Raw genomic sequence first — 7,302 nt, forward strand, 5'->3', positions numbered from 1 at the left:
AAAAAAAAAAAAAACAGCAATCAGAATGTACAACCCTGACTTTTGGAGGACAAAGTTGTTCTTGCCCACTCTGCCTCCAACAAGCCACACCAGGACCATGGGCTGTTGACCCTGTAGATGCCTGCTCCAGGGCTGGAGGATGGAAAATGGTATCCCCTTTCTCATCAAAGTTGCAATTGACAAAATTTACCAGCCTCCTCATCAAACTCTCTGCTGGATGCTACAAGTGTTCTACGTACTCCAGAGTTACCAGTGTCTAAGTTTTCAGACAACTTCCTGCCAATCTGATTACTGTTCCAGTGGAGAGAGGGATTCCTAGCACTTCCTACTTAGCCATCTTCCCTGATGTCACTACAGTAGATTTTTGTATACTCATCTTGTGTCCTGTAAACTTGCAAAACTTGTTTATGAGTTCTAGTGGTTTTTTAATGGATCCCTTAGGATTTTCTATATATAAGACCATGTCATCTACAAAGAGAGAGTTTTGCTTTTTCCCTTCCAGTCTGGACACCTTTTATTTCATTTTCTTGTCTAATTGTCCTAGCTATAACTTTTAGTAAATATTGAATAAAAGTGTTGAGAACATCCTTGTCTTTTTCCTGAACTTAGGGGAAAGACATTTAGTATTTCACCATTAGATGGTTAGATGTGGGGTTTTCATAGATATCCTTTATGAGTTGAGTAAGTTCCCTTCTCTTTTGCTGAGTGTTTTTATCATGAAAGGATATTGCATTTTGTCAAATACTTTTTCTATATCTATTGATATGACCATGTGGATTTTGTTCTTTTTAATGTGATGTACGTTAATTGATTTTTCATATGTTAAATAAACCTTGCATTCCTTTGGATATATCCCATTTGATGATCACGTATATTCTTTTTTATTTATAAATGGATTTCATTTGCTAACTTTTGTTTTTAGGTTTGTTTGTTTCAGTATGTAGCCATGAAAGATACTGCTGTGTACGCGTGTGTGTGTGTGTGTGTGTGTGTGTGTGTGTGTGTGTGTGATGTCTTTTTCCATTTTGGTGTCAGGGTAATGCCTCAGAATTCATCAGTGAAGTCATCTGATCCTGGGATTTTTTTTGTGGGAAGTTTTTTTTTTTATTGCTATCTCAATTTGCTAACTTACTTTAGATCTATTCAGATCTGTTTCTTCTTGAGTCAGTGTTGATGGTTTGTGTCTTTCTAAGATTTCGTCCATTTCTTCTAAGTTATCTAATCTTTTGGCTTAAAGTTGTTTCTAGTATTCCCTTATGATTCTTTTTTAGTTCTGTTATGTTGATAGTTTAATGTCCCTTCTTTAATTTCTGATAATAGTAATTTGTGACTTTATTTTTAACTTGGTTAGCCTCATTTGAGTTTTACAAATCTGACTGATGTTTCTAAAGAACCAACTTTTGGGGACACCTGGGTGGCTCAGTTGGTTAATTATCTGCCTTCAGCTCAGGTCATGATCTCGGGGTCCTGGGATCGAGCTTTGTGTCAGGCTCCCTGCAACGTGGTGAGTTTGCCTCTCCCTTTCCCTCTGCACTTCCCCAGCTTGTGCTGTCTCTCTTTCTCTCTCAAATAAATAAATAAAATCTTTTTTAAAAACATGCACTGTTAAAAAAAAAAAAGAAGAAGAACCAACTTTTGGTTTTGTTGATATTCTCTATTGATTTCTGGCAGTCAATTTCATTTATTTCTACTGTGACTATAATTATTTCTACTCTTTGATTTAGGTTGAAATTGCTGTTCTTTCTCTGGTTTTCTAAACTGGAAGCTTACATTATTTTATTCTTAGGTCTTTTCTTTTCCTACTATATGTATTTAGGGACATGAATTCCTTTCTAAACACTGCTTTCACTGAATTCCACAAATTTTGAAACTTTGTACTTCATTTTCATTTAGTTCAAAATGTTTACCTTTTCTTGAGACTTCTTCTTTGACCGATATGCTATTTAAAAGTGTGTGGATTAACCTCCAAGTATTTGGGGAATTTTCGGCTATCTTTCTATAGTATTAAGTTTGTTAAGATGTATTTTGTGGCCCAGAGTGTGATTTATCTTAGTAAATCTACTCTGCCATTAATGGACATCCCTAACTTGACATTTACAGTAATCACATTTTTAAATTTCTCTATGGCTTCAAGAACCAAATGTATTTCTCTTAACGTTACAGTTTATCTTGCCTGTTTTCTTATTATCTTTGATACACCTTTTAAATCTTCAGTCTGTAAGTGGCCCTTGTTTTTTTCTTACAATTTATTTGTAAAGGCACTCAATTCTTTAACTTGAAGTTTCCTGCAGTCTGATTTTTTGCTGATTGTACTTAATACTATAGTTCAAACATGATTCTCTGTCCTCTGGATTCAGAGTCTTGGTCAGCTCATATTTGATTTTTTTTTTGAAAGGCTATTTATGGTATTGTGTTCTTTCATTAGGAGTTACTTATTATCTGGTTCTGTCTTTCTGTAGGATCAAACTTAGGCTGGCTCTTGATTCTTTTTGATATGATTTTGCTATCTGGTATGGCAAGAATATTCTAGACACATCTTATATGTTTCCTGCTCTTCGGTCATTTCTCTAAGAATCCCTGGTTTTATTTACTGGGAAGTAATATTTTAATAGCACAATCTAGGCAGTGAGGCATGATCATTGCTTTTGGGTTTGTAATTCTTGATAGGACTTTTTAGTAGACAGATACACAGACATATATTTAAGTGGTGTTTACCAGTTTTGTCCACTGTAAAGTTATCCCTCCCTCCTGCCTTTCTATAATCTAATCTGTGGAAGCAAGTCACAAAATATGGCTCACATTCAGGGGGTGGGGAATTAATCTCCACCTCTTTCAGGGGCACCCCCCATTTTTTTTAAGATTTTATTTATTTTTTATTTATTTGAGTGACAGAGAGAGAGAGAGAGAACGAGCAATGGGGAGGGGCAGAGGGAGAGAGAAAGGAGCAAACTCCCCACTGAGCAGGGAGCCCCACCCAGGACTCAATCCCAGGACCCTGGGATCAGGACCTGAGCTGAAGGCAGACACTTAACCGACTGAGCCACCCAGGTGCCCCAGAGGCTCCCCCCATTTTTTAAATAGTTGTGCTATACCTACAATGTCAGAGCATACTGACAGTAGGTAGCATACTCTCCCTGTTAATCTTCAATTAGTATTAATTTCTAGAAAAATACCTGTATATTTAATGCTCACAACCAATCGTTATGTCAGTGCCTTAGTCATTTTGTTGTCTGGAACTTGCTGTCTAGTAGATTCCTCAAAAAGGACTTAGTGATACAATATTATTTCAGTTCTAGTGTATCGCTAATAATCTGTCCACACCTTTCGTAGTTGACTCTCAGCTTGACTGACTTTAACAAAATTCTTAATTCACATATAGTTTACCTTTTTATTTTACAAAAAAAGAAATACTTTACCCAAAAATTGTATACATATTTTTTTCATTCAAACTGGCACACAAGTGTTTTAAAAGTCTCACATATATTGGGGCATCTGATGGCTCAGTTGGTTAAGCATCTGCCTTCAGCTCAGGTCATGATCCTGGGGTCCTGGGATTGAGCCCCAAGTGGGGCTCCATGCTCAGTGGGAAGTCTGCTTGAGATTCTCTCCCTCTCCCTCTGCCCTTCCCCCCCATTCACACACACTGTCTTTCTCTCTCTCTTTCTCTTTCTCTCCTCTCTAAAATAAATAAATCTAAAAAAAAAAAAAGTAGCAGGTTGAAACAACATTTATCATTTCAGTTTCCATGCTTTGGGAGTCCAGTATAACATAGCTACAGCCTTGATCAGGGTCTCACAAGGCTGTAATCATGGCATCAGCCAGGCCTGGGAGCTCATCTGAGTCCTCCTCCAGGCTCATAGGTTTTTGGCAGGATTCATTTCCTATTGAACTCAAGGTGACTTGCCTTTTCAAGGCCCAAGGAGTGCTTTTCTGGCTTTACAACATCAAAGGGAAGGTGGGTGTAGTTACCACAAAGGACAGCAGATCAAAGCAAGCAGAAGAGTCTGACTCATACAGACCTATGGCACTAGCTGGTTAATGATGGTGTTCCTGGAAATGAAATCAATAGGAAGCCTATGAAATTCTTGCTTGACCTGTACAAGCAGAGTTCTAGGTCAAGTGAACAAAAGTCTAATTCAAATCCTAAAATAGAGTGTCACAACCCGTCAATCAGTTCCCAGACTTGAGCCAGTTCACAAATCAGGAACCTCTGGAATGAACAGGGGAAATGGGTCCCTTTGAGGAACCACCCCAGTATTCTACCAAATTTATACTCTTAATCTTTCTCCCAGCCTTCCCCAAAAGGACCTACAGCCATTTATCAGGATAACTGCAGTGGGAAGAAGGAAATGATTAGACCTCTCAGGGACTACTGGACACTGGCTGTGAATAGGCATTGACTCCAGGAGACCCAAAATGCCACTATGGCCCTCTAGTCAGAGTAAGGGCTCAAAAGAGTCAAGTGATCAATGGAGTTTTAACTCTAGTCCATCTCACTGTGGGCCCAGTGTGTCCCCAAAGGCATCTTGTTGTTATTTCCCCAGATCCAGAATGCATAATTGGAGTAGACATACTTCGCAGCTGGCAGAATCCCCACATTTGTTCTCCAACCTGTGCAGTGAGGGCTACTATGGTGGGGAAGGCCAAGTGGAAACCATTAGAACTGTACAAATCTAAGAAAACAGCCTATCAAAAGCATTTGGCATTCCTGGAAGGACCCACTGTGCTCTCCTAGGCAGAAGATGGATGGGTCTTAGGAAATAACATCAAATTATCGCAAGCTAAACCAGATGGTGACTCCAAGTGAAGCTCTTGTACCAGCTGAGACTTCATCATTGTACAAATTAATATACCCTGGTGCCTGGTATGCAGCTATTGATCAGGCAAATGACTTTTTCTCCATACCTGTCCATAAAACCCACCAGAGCCAGCCTTCACCTGGCAAGACCAGCAATACACCTACACTGTCTTATCTTAGGAGGATAGCAACTCTCCAAACTCTTTGGATTTTGGAGGCAACATACTCCTCATTTGGGTGTGTTACTCCGGCCCATTTACCAAGTGACCCAAAATGCTGCTAGTTTTTACTGGGGCCCAGAATAAGAGAAGGTTCTGCAACAGTCCAGGCTGCTGCGCAAGCTGCTCTGCCACTTGGGCCGTATACAGATCCAATGGTACTTGAAGTGGAAGTGAGAGATAGGGATGCTGCCTGGAGCCTTTCACAGGCCCCTGTAGATTTATTGCATTGCAGGTCTTTAGGATTTTGGAGTAAGGCCCAGCCATCCTCCACAGATAGCTACTCTCCTTTCAAGAAATAGCTCCTGGCCTGCTTCTAGGCCCTGGAAGAGGCTGAATGCTTGACTGTGGCCATCAAATTATATGTGACCTCTGCTGCCCATCATGAACTGGTGTTATCTGACCCACCAAGCCATAAAGTTGGGCATGCACAGCAACACTCCAGCATCAAATGAAAGTGGTATATATGTGATCAAACCCAGGCAGGCCCTGAAGGTGCAAGTAAATTACATAAGGAAGTGCCCCAAATGCCCGTGCTCCCCAGTCCTACTACATGGCCTTCTTGCCTCCATCTTGCACCTGTTGCCTCATGGGGAGTTATCGCAAGTTTATCGTTGATAAACTGACAGAGGAAGAAAAGACGCAGACCTGGTTTACACATGGTTCTGCATGATACGCAAGCACCACCCAGAAGTGGACAGTCATAGCCCTGCAGCCCCTTTCTGGGGCATCCCTCAAAAACAGTGGTGAAGGGAAATCCTCCTAGTGGGCAGAACTTCAGATAGTGCACCAGCTTGTTCACTTTTCTTGGAAGAAGTGGCAAGATGTGCAATTATATACTGATTCATGTCTGAGCCAATGATTTGGTTCAATAATCAAAGACTTGGAATATGATTGGAAATTTGGCAACAAAGAAATTTGAGGAACGGGTATGTGAAAGAACATATCTGGGTAAAAAAAAATGTGAATATATTTGTGTCCTATGTGAATGCTCACCAAAGGATAACTTTAGCAGAGGAGGATGTTAATAATCAAGTGGATAGGATGACCCATTCTATGAATATCCGTCAGCCTTTCCCCAGCCACCCTTGGCATCGCCTAACTGGCTCATAAACAAAGAGGCCATGATGGCAGAAATGGAGGTTACTCATGGGCTCAGCAGCATGGCCTTCCACTCATCAGTGCTGACCTGGCTATGACCGCTGCTGAGTGCGCAGTCTGCCAGCAGCAGGGACCAACACTGAGCCCCCAGCATGGCGCCACTCCCCAGGGTGGTCAGCCAACTACCTGGTGGCAAGTCGATTGTATTAGACTGTTTCCATCATGGACAGGACTGTGTTTTGTTCTTAGTGGAATAGACACTTACTCTGGATATGGATTTGCCTTCCATGCATGCAATGCATGGAACTACCATCTGTAGAATTACAGAATGCCTTATCCACCTTCATGGTATTCCCCACAGCATTGCCACAGTTCAAGAAATTCACTTCACAGCAGAAGAAGTGAAGCAATGGGCTCATGCTCATGGAATTCACTCTTACCATGTGCCACCATCCTTTCAAAGCTGGCTTTGGAAGACTCAGTTACAGTCCCAGCTTGGTGGCAGTGCCTTGCAGGACTGGGGCAATGATCTCCAAAAGGTAGGGTATGCTGTGAAACAACAACTAATATATGGTGCTATCCCTCCCAGAGCCAGGATTCAGGGGTTTTGGAATTAAGGGGTAGAAACGGGAGTGATATTACTCACTGTTAACCCACAAACAAAATGTCTGCTTCCTATTCCTATGACTTTATGCTCTCCTCGCCTAGAAGTCCTAGTTCCAAAGGAAGAGATGCTTCTACCAGGAGACACGACAATGATTCCATTGAACTGGAAGTTAAGACTGCAACCCAGCCGCTTTGGGCTCCTCGTGCTTCTGTATCAACAGGTAAGGAAGGGAGTTACTGGGGTGATTGGCCCCAACTACCAAGGCGAAATTGAAATACTCCATGATGGAGCGAAATAAGAGCATATCTGGAATTCAAGACACCCTCACACTGTCACTTAGTATTTCCATATCCTATGATTAAGGTTGATGTAGGGGCTCCTGGGTGGCTCAGTCAATTAAGCGGTTAAGCATCTGCCCTCAGCTCAGGTCCTGCGATTGAGCCTCGCATCAGGCTCCCTGCTCAGTGGGGAAGCCTGTACCTCTCTCTCCCTCTGCTTGCCCCTCCCTCTGCTTGGGTTCTCTCTCACTCTCTCGCTCTCTCTCGCTCAAATAAATAAAATCTTTATTTTTTAAAGAT

The 7,302-nt window shown here is 41.5% G+C and overlaps 1 pseudogene; it reads left to right on the forward strand.

Moving 5' to 3' along the window:
• The first annotated feature begins 3,808 nt into the window (after positions 1-3,808).
• LOC117795816 lies at positions 3,809-7,064 on the forward strand (annotated as a pseudogene).
• Positions 7,065-7,302: the final 238 nt, after the last annotated feature.

The sequence above is a fragment of the Ailuropoda melanoleuca genome, chromosome 2, assembly GCF_002007445.2.
Source record: "Ailuropoda melanoleuca isolate Jingjing chromosome 2, ASM200744v2, whole genome shotgun sequence".
Taxonomy (NCBI): domain Eukaryota; kingdom Metazoa; phylum Chordata; class Mammalia; order Carnivora; family Ursidae; genus Ailuropoda; species Ailuropoda melanoleuca.